Here is a 7,908-nt window from a genome sequence, read left to right on the forward strand (position 1 = left end):
CAGCATGAAAGTCATATTGCGGATTAGTGAAATTACCTGCTGTGTCCTAAAACCTGTAATCTGCATTGTATGGCACCAAATTACAAGTTTTATTTCCTTCTCAAGTAATTTGAAGGAGACGATTTGATGGTGAAATGAAACTAATTTAGTTGTCATTGTGCTGTGATTGTTGCGGCACTAAGTCTAACCTTCAAGACAGCTCGGCTAATGGCAGAAACATGGAGATCCCCGACGTGAGGCACATGACTGAGCTGACTCACTGATGTGACACTTCAACCCACGCACTGGAAAAGAGGAATCTAACAAATACAAAAACAAGATGAAAAGAAACAGGAGGGAGAAAAAAGATGGCGATATTAAAAAACTGTAAGCACTAAAGACAAGAAATAAGATTTCTGATGAAATAAAGCAGTGACCTTTTCACTTTTCCTCAGTCTGTTAGTCAAATGTCAACTGTGACATGGGGCAGTGAAAATTCAGGGTAATGACACTTTGAGAAACAATATTTTGAACCTTGAATGATGCCCTGATGCCGGCCTATAGCACCACAGCACTAACAACTGTCAAAGTTCAGGCGATGGTGAAACCTAAACCTCCACCGTTAACCAGAATCAACTGCGGTCCACTCAAACTGGTAGAGAAACTGCAGAATCCCTCGCTACATCTTCTCATGCAGAGTAAACTATCACTTATTCAAATATTATGTGGACTGAGACCAGGACTTCATTTGTGCCGGATCATGCCAGAACACGATTTGGACCCCTGCTCGACTGGGACCAGCACCAACAACATTTTGTAGAACCTGGCACGTCCTCTGTTACTAATAAAACCTGTGAATTCGTTTTCTAAAAATATTATACTGCATTCCAATTTCCAAATTAAGCACTGACTGGGACATATATTGTGGCCAGCCTGTGTGGTAAGCAGAAGCTCAGAGTTTAGTGGTACTTTTTACAGCTGTAGTGGAAGCTTAAATCTACAATAATTACCACGTGTCTTCTACAGTATGGAAAATGTAAATATAAATGTTACTGTTCATGGTCCTCAAGTGCTAAGAACAGACTGCTTGGTGAAACAGATGCTCACTAGCTGTGGCTACATACATTTTCCTGCTTCATAATTTGCATGAAGACAATAAGTAAAATCTCGCAGCAGGTGTTGGAATATGTTAAAGGCAAACAGCTGATAATCATAACTGTTGCTCGATGTAGCCCCACTGTTTTCACTTTCTGTTTTAAATGCACATAAATGGATCACTGCAAGTCCTGATCAATACACACATACAGATTACTTTGTTCTGCTTGACCTAAATATTAAGAAGATGGCAATGCTTTTGTGTTTTATGAGCATTTACATTGTGACAGGCAGCAGGTTCGTCCAGACTTCATAGCTTAACAACAGTTTTAAATAAATGCATTGACTGTCACTTATTCCTTAATTTGCAGTTACCGGCTGTTCAGGCCGCACAGTGATTTATAGACTAAGATTATTCCTGGAGTCTTGTTGTCACTGTGAGGTTGCCAGGCAACCAGCAGAGACTCCAGGAAGTCGCTGAGGCCAGTCAAGATAATAATCTGGCATGTAACTTCTGGCAAAACCACAACTTGTCATTTTTGCACTTTTCCTACAGAAAAGATACAACATGTTAATTAGTGAACTTTAGAGGTGATAGTAGGCAGATTTTTATAACCTTCAGAGGGACCCAGGCTAGCTGTTTCCCCCTGTTTAGAGTCTTTGTGCTAACCTAAGCTAGTCAGTTGCTGGCTATAGCTTCATATTTACCATACAGACGGGTGAGTGGTATCAATATTCTCATCTAACATAAAGCATGTTCCAAAAACATCAAATTATTCCTCTAAATATAGAATTTGTGTAAACAGTCTGCCACCTTTTAGTTAAATCTTTTATAAACGGGAGCTGCAAAGTGTTGCGTAATATTCCACTTTGGGAACTTGGAGAAAAACATATTAGTGCATATTAGTTTTTAATTCAAATATTCTTTGTTTTCTTATTATTCAAAATGTACATCTCTGGTCGTCTCTGAAGTATAGAGCTCCAGTTATTTCCTCATCCCATCCATCAATCTATCACTTACTGATGCTTTATCTTTCTCGTGCTCTCACCCTTTCACTCTCTCTCTAGTGACTGTAAGATCAGATAGAATAGACTCTGGAAGCATATGCTCATTTATTCGCCCGCCCCTGCTGTTAGCTGCATGCTGTGCCAACAGCACATTACCAGGGAATTACAGTATGCGGTAATTACTCATTCACATTCATAAAATTCAAAAATCCCTCTTTCCCTCTGTTTGAGTTTACATCTGTGGCACAGTAAGTGTGGATTTCTTTCTGGGATGTCGGAGTATCCAAACTGTTTTAACATAAATAAGATGCGTAATTATGGTCCCAATATTGCACCCTGTCTTTATCTGAACAGAGAACATATAATTCAAATGCAGCTCCGTTGAGAGGATAGAGAGGATAAAACCATAATTTGGGGGCAGAATTTGCAACTAGTGCCACTACTGCGGTGGTTTGTCCAATTAATTAGACAACAAGACATCATGAAAGACAGATCAATAAGACTAAGAGTGTACAGCCATGCTAGCAGTTCTGGTGTTTACCATGTTCACCATCTTAGTTTAGCATGTTAACATTTAAAGGGAAACTAGAGCAAAAGTCAGTAAGATTTATCTTCTGGGGAGCTTGAATATCTGTACTGTTTTGTGCCAGTTCATCCAGTAGACGTTGAGATATTTCACAGGATAATAGAAGTGTTCTTTGAATGTACATGTGGGCTTGTGAGCATTTTATTAAGATTGACTTGAACAATTTAAAAAAATAGAAAGATTAACTGCCTTTGTAAAGCCATGAACACAGACTATATAACAGCTAACTTGTTTAAACGTAGCCCTGAACCAAAACAAAACAGGTGGAACTTCTGCCTCTCGTATATTGAACGGGACACCAAAACAGTGTCTGGTTGAAGGTCAATGCTCCGCTGCGACAGTCTGTCTTGTGTTCATGATGTTCATCAAACTCCACCTGACCCCTTTAAATGTGCACATAATACCTGTCTTCATTCATCTCTGGAGCTGCAGCGACTCCCCTTGAACTTCAGAGCCACACAGAGCCAAGTATCAAACTACAAAGGGCTCCATCACTGCATCGTGAGCTCAGCGCCGCCCAAGACGATTGTGATTGTTATGCTAACTTTGCACTCGCAGCCTCCGTTTTAGAAATTCAGGGACAAATAACTCTCAGTTTTACATGAATCCTTTCAAATGTTATTTTGAAATGCGTTTTTTTGCCACAATTGTGTTTTACGTATCTTTTTCCTTTAAATTCACTTCAATTGTGAGCTACAAACAGGAAGCACTAGAAATTGCTGGATGCAGCATCCATACTGTCAGAAACAGAAAAAACACTTTAATTGGTGCCACTACTTCCCCTTTGCTGCCCACCAGTGAAAACACTGTAGTCTTATTAAAGCAGATTTTAATCTTGCAGTTGATGCACACAGATTATCTAATAATACTTGTGACTCGTTTAATTTGCCCTCTGTGTCCATTTTAGCTCTTATTGCAGCCGACTCTCTCATACTCCGGCTGTAACAGCACGGACACCTCGGTGAGTCTGATGAGTAGATAAAAAAAGGTGTTCCAGGCCAGTAACATCAAGACGGACCTGTAATTTCACCTTGATGAGAATTAATGGAAAAACTAGAGAACGACTGATCATCCCAAAAGTGCTTGTGTATCACATTTAGCGGCTGAAAGTCATGTGATACTTTCCTCAAATTGGATCCACAGTTCTGAGCCAAACTGGCCGTGACAGGAGGTTACATACCGTGATCCCGGGTAGTGAAGCGTGTATGTCAGTGTGTGTGTGTGTATGTGTGTGTGCGTGCGCTGTTATATGTCTATCTTTATGAAAACCAATTTGAGCTTTAGACATTGGGAGAGAGGATATTTTTACTGGTCTTCACTTTTCCCAAAGGCTGAGGATTCATGTTTTGTTTTTGTATTAGGAGAAGGCTGGTGATGTTTTATATTTTGCTTATTGTTATCAAATAAGTCCAAAAACAACATTAGGTTGATCCTACTAAAGATTATTTTTTGGTTAAATTTAGTGTAAGGGTTGAGATAAGACATTTAAAGAGTAACATAACACTACATTCATTTTATAGTGTTTATAGAAGCATGTTTTCCTTTTTCCAGTTTAAATCCAATAATTGTATGAAATAGAGAAGTAAAATCTATGATGTAACCTGGGACACGCCGCCCCCAAACTATGAGGCGATGGCTCACCAAACCTGTGACATTATTACATTACACATTATTATTTATTATGTTATATTGATGTCTGTCTATGTGCAACACTGATGACGCTGTGAACGGAGCCTCATTACCAAGCTGTAGAAACATCTGTTCATTAGAGTGAAGTGATGGTTACGTTTAGGGTTAGAGGCTGGTGAATGCATGCCAATGAGGGTCCTCACAAGTATGGAAGTACAAATTTGTGTGCGCTTGCACGTCAGCTTTAATTATTCAAAATAGTCTATCTGGGCATTACCACTGATTTACCAATGCACTTAGTGATCTCAGCACACACACACACACACACACACACCTCTGCTGCTCTTTAACAGCCTGCCGTAAATATTATAGCAGCTGCCGAACAATTACAACTCTGCTGTGGGAAAGCGTGGTGTTTTCACGGATTCGCCAAACTCATTAAAACATTTTTGTATCTCTCAGGGAAGAGGTGAAGTGAAAATTAAGAAACGCTATTAACTGTATTAATTTGAGCTCACGCTCAGTCAGAGGTCGTGAGGTGGGTCTGCTAATGAAAACAGGAGGGGTAAACCTTTTTAATTTGGCTGATCTCATTTCATGACATGAATATTTGTACGTGGCTGTTAACATTAGGATGAAAGGATGAAAGGCAGAACATGTTGACCAAATACTGTATCTTTCTTATTATATTGTAACCAACAGATTTTCTTCACTCAGCGTGGATTTTTGTCATCTTATCATCTTATCTTGACTGTAAAGGATAGGAAGCAGCAAGTTAATCAGACGTTTTGGCGACAGGAGCATCTCGAGGGAGATTATAGGCTTTTCCAACTACAGTAAGTGGTGAAACACTTTAAATGTACTGAACTCTGCACAGAGGATGATTTATAAAGAGGCTGTCATATACAAGCTTACTCACCACGTCGCCAGTCTCTTCGTCTGTCTTCTTCCTCTTGTCACTAAAACAAACAAAGTGGTGACGAGGAAAGCTGGGATTTAATCTCAAGGTGTATTTTGTTTGAATGACTCTAATTTAAGGAAGTTGGAAGATAACGAGGTTAAAAGCAAACTGGATATTGACAGTAGTGAATCCTCATATATGTTATTTATACTGAAATGACAAACAGTGTGGGGAGTGGAAGCTATATATAAAAATGGCATGGACCCAGTAAAACCAATGCCTTTGTACTTCTACATACCGCACATCAATACGGTTCTATGTAACACTGCTATTATTGTATAGATTAGCATAGCCGTGCTTAATACTGATTAGCATAATAAAAGCATGATGTTTAGAGCTGCAGGAAAAGCTGCCATTTGTTGAGATGTACACTAGTTCAGCTCTGATCTGCTTACTGATAGCTCAGTCAAGACATAATCCTTATCCTAATTAATAATACACATTAACATTAAGCATGGAACGCTACTTTGGCATTCAATGATCTGCAGACTATATGGGAAAAACTCGGCTGCAGCATGTGTCAGAGGAAAGCTCTTTTGATAGAGATAGTGTTTGAAGTTTGCAGTAACAGATTGTTTGAAGGAATGATGCTATACTTTTACTACAATGCAGATTTCTACATTTTTCAAAAGAGGATGAAGTAATTTATGGACACATTTGTGACAACAGCCTCAAAGCCTTGAGCCTCTGAGTGACTTTTTTAAACCACAGCACCCCTTCATAATGTACATAGTGTCTGACTGTCGCTATTTCCTACTGCTGTGTACATGGAAGTGTGTTGTGTTGCTACGACAACCGCCAACCATGACCTGTCATCACCAGTTTGAGCTATGGCTCGGTTTTAATGCAGTGGTTTCAGTGTTTATTGCTCATTTCTTCTGTTTTGATACTTTTGAAAAAGTAATATAAAAATGTAGCTAATATAAAAGTTACCTTTTTTTTTTAGTCTAGACTTTGAAAGTACCATGGTGGCAGACAACCATCAACCATCATTATCTCTTTACAACATTCAACATTTGAGAAGACCCATCTTGCTGTTCAGCCCGGAAAGTGGAAGCTAGTTAGTGTAGCTTGCTAAGATAAGCACCAATTCCTACTCGATATCACTTTTTATGATGGCTGTGGCTCAGGAGGTAGAGCGCGTCGTCCATTAATCCCAGAGTGTCAAAGTGTCCTTGAGTAAGACACTGTGCAGCAAGTTGCTCCCACTGGACAGGCCAGCGCCTTGCATGCGAGTGTGTGTGTGAATGGGTGCAAATTGTAAAGCACTTTGTCCGTTAAGGTAGAAAAGCGCTGTATAAATGCGGTCCATTTACCATTTTGTTGTACCACTTGTTGAGTGCCATAAACTCAGCGTTGTGTTCGTCCGACATTATAGGGAGGAGGGTGTCTGGCTACCGATAACTGTCTCTCTGTCATGAGTCGAGATGTGATGATGGCGAAAATAGACAGTCAGACTGTAGTCCTGTGACCTCTGCACTCTGTACATTAACAGACTAACGTGAGGAAGGCTGAAAACACAGATGGACGTTTACCTTCCTCGAGAGCCACACAGTTCCTCAATATTTAGCATTTAGATTATTGTAGACATAATGTCACTGTGGACATCAACAGTAACACATCACCCACAAGTTCTCAAAAATCCATCTAACCAAACTGACTGAACACACTGACTGGACAGATGGAAATGCAGCTTAAACAGCTACTAATTCAGGCTCATTTGTATCTTTGGAGAGGCACAAAATACCAACAGCAGAGTGTTTACTGAGAGCAGATTGTCTCTGTAAATGTCCTGCACCCACAGCTCAGCCCAGTGCTGTACACTGACATAATGAACAGCTGCTGACAAAGGCCTCAGCTGACACACACACACACACACACACACACACACACACACACACACACACACACACACATAAACACACACCAGCAGCCAGCAAGGAAAAAAGCCAAAATCACCATTACAGCACATCCAGGAGACTGAACATTACAACTAATTGTCCTTTCCCTCCCAAAACACAAACTGGCAGCTATCAGTTTCCTTCTTCTTTATTTCTTGTTGTATTGTTTGTCACAGTATCTTATTTGCTTAATCCACTGAAAGCTCTCGGAGGAAACCTTTTGCATCATTTCATATTTGCATGAGAAGGCAACACAGGTGAAGCATGCTCACTGAGCTGCACTTCTAATTATATTATACCACTTGAGAGGTGATGTGTGTGACCTGAAACTACCAACGCATTTACACTTGGTTGCTAAATGTCTCAGGTCACTTGTGGAGTGTGTTTGAGATGCTCACTGTATCTTTTTCAATGCATCTTGGCTGCTTTTACACCTGGATTTAAATATAGTTTAACAGTATTGGAATAGGTATCCAGTCACCTGCATAATAAGTTGTAGACAGACTGTTTATCAAAGTTGTAACACAAAAATCCAATGTTACATATGCAGTTTACAATGATGACAACGGCAGATTTACCATCAAAATGTATAGTACCATCATATTCTGACGGCTGAAATGACAACTGCCTGACAGTTTTTATAATTAAGCTAACGTAGGTAACATGAGTTGGTGAAAAAAGCTGTCTCCAGCCGACTTTTTAATGTTTCCAGCTGAGTTTAAATGCTTACAACGGCCCCGTGCACACTG

This window comes from Enoplosus armatus, chromosome 15 (genome assembly GCF_043641665.1).
Source record: "Enoplosus armatus isolate fEnoArm2 chromosome 15, fEnoArm2.hap1, whole genome shotgun sequence".
Classification (NCBI taxonomy): Eukaryota; Metazoa; Chordata; class Actinopteri; order Centrarchiformes; family Enoplosidae; genus Enoplosus; species Enoplosus armatus.